The following is a 2,463-nucleotide window of genomic DNA, read 5'->3' on the forward strand; positions in this document are numbered from 1 at the left end:
TTGTCATCTTTTTGCTTGTGCGCCAGCGTTTCGGAAGGTCAGTACATTCCTAGTAAGTGTACTTAAGTATGTCTTCCCCGTGAATATTTTTGTCATAATAAATCAATTTTTATGAAATCAATTAATTTTTATAAATCAATTTAGGACAATTATGTTCTAAATTACTTCAATTATTCACTTATTGCCAATTAACAATGTGAATGCAATATTTTGCAATGGACACTCACCTGCAAAAATCAAAGTATGAAGTAACTTACTGTAAATACTCTTCAGTTTTATTTTAAGAAAGAAATAATTATTACAACGTTAAGATGTAATTATAATCAAGAACACATTACAAGAAAGAAATTAATTTATACCTTAATTTGTCTAATATTTAAGCCTTAAAGAAACAATCAACATAAATAACAGAACTCTCATACTAGAAAATATCTCCGATAAACCTTTGTACAGTACTCACAGAGTATGATGCTACTTTAGAGCACTTTGGAATAAACAATGGATTTTAAGTAGTACAAGGAATATTGGAGAAGAATTTCGTTAAATAGCTAATTAATAATCTCTACATTATACAATTTGTTTTACTAGTAACCATGAATAGTAACTCTAGAAACATAATATAGCATAATTATTTAACAAAGAGCACAATTATAGGTGCAAAAATTCAGTTGAAGGAATTACTTATTTATAGGTAATAATTTATAACATTCTTTGATGCTCGCTGTCTAAGATATGTTTTTCTTTGTTGTTTCTCCCTAAAATGACAGTTTTCTATATTTAATTTTGGACACTAATAATTTTCACCCTATTTTTACAGTCATACAGTTAGAAAACATAAGTAGCACCAGTAATAATGCTACACACGCCCACTTTTATATATTAGGTGGGGATACATACAATGAACGTGCTTATGTATGCATAATGATGATACTAAGGTAGGGTCTAAATAGTGATTTGGATTTTTATCTGGATAATGAGACATTACTAAAGTTCGGATTAAAATGAAACTTAGTGGAGAATTAACAATACGTACAATACCTCTTGTACTCATAATTTATGCTTAGAAAGGGAGAAAAATAAGTATTTTTTGCGGAGAATAATTAAAATATCACTTTATTTTCTCCTTATCTCAGCCAAAATTTTAAGAATATGTAAAAATAGATTAATAATATCCAAATAAATGGTTATTGTGGCAAAAATGTACTCTTCAGGAGATACTTTTTGCATCAACATCTGTGTATCGTGAACAATGAAGATAGAAAACAAGACCGCTCCACCAATTGATAGGCACAGTTCCAGAATTGAATTGCCAACAAACATCTGTAGAATTGATGCTAGGACTAATATCCATAATCCACAGACGAGCGCACCACCCCATCGAGTGAAATCCCTCTTAGATTGAAAAGTATACAGCATCAGACTTGCAACTACTCCTCCAGTGAGAAAAAATGCCTCTAACACCACTAAAGCATCGAAGTAAGTCGTGGTCACAGCCACCGAGTAAGCTTGAACAATCGTGAAAGCTGACAACAGAATGAAATTGATAGGCGATTCCTTCCTCTTGTAAAATAATGCAAATAGGAAAATTACATCTAATAAAATTGCTATGATCAATAATTGTTCATAGGCTTGACAGTAGTAATGAATTGCCGGGCTAGAAACACATACTAATGTAACCATAGCTGTGGTAAGTAATTGCATGGCAAGTAGACCGTAAACCTTTCGCAAAAAACCCATGCGAATATACATACTTGCTTGAGCAACATTATTTCTGTAGGCAATATCATTGATGATAGATGAACCCACATTTCTGGGATTCCCTGATTCAACATCACTTTTGGCTTCCATCATTGGTAGTGAAGGCATTGAGTCTGTACTATAGATTACGAAATCAATATACCTTATTCCTCTTCTTTCTTAACCTCAATTGAAGTTCTGTATCTTCAGATGCAGAATAAGGTTTCAGTCACCTAGTGCATCACTGAATTTTGTTATGAATAGTTGTTTTGTAATAAAATAATTTTAATGTAAAAATAGATGAAAATGATGAGGAAATATGGAGAATGAATCTCGGTCCCTTCCTTATTCCTTGCCCTTACCTTACTTCTTTCTTATATTAACATATATTGGTTATAATGATTAGAGTCGCAGCTTTCAAGCAAAATCGACCACATCACTAAAATTGTTATAATGTTAAAATTATTTGAAATATAATAATTTCAACAATTACAGCATAAAGTAAAACTCAAATGGCCAGGGCATGAATTCGAATTGATCTGAGTTGATTTTGAGTTTAACGTCCCTTTCAGCAGTGAGGTTATATGAGACGGGGACATGAATTCGAATAGCCTGTTTTAAGTTGAAATGTTTAAATTAGAAAATAATTGTAAATAAACATTATTAATGGCGCAGGATATATCTAAATTGCACTAGGTAGTATAGAAATCATATCAAAATACAAAT

At 31.4% G+C, this 2,463-nt stretch overlaps 1 pseudogene; it reads right to left on the bottom strand.

Annotated features, from left to right (window-relative positions):
- Positions 1–257: 257 nt before the first annotated feature.
- Positions 258–1,918, bottom strand: LOC145694209 (protein lifeguard 4 pseudogene; annotated as a pseudogene).
- Positions 1,919–2,463: the final 545 nt, after the last annotated feature.

The sequence above is a fragment of the Thermobia domestica genome, chromosome 9 (genome assembly GCF_964235325.1).
Source record: "Thermobia domestica chromosome 9, izTheDome1.hap1.1, whole genome shotgun sequence".
Classification (NCBI taxonomy): Eukaryota; Metazoa; Arthropoda; class Insecta; order Zygentoma; family Lepismatidae; genus Thermobia; species Thermobia domestica.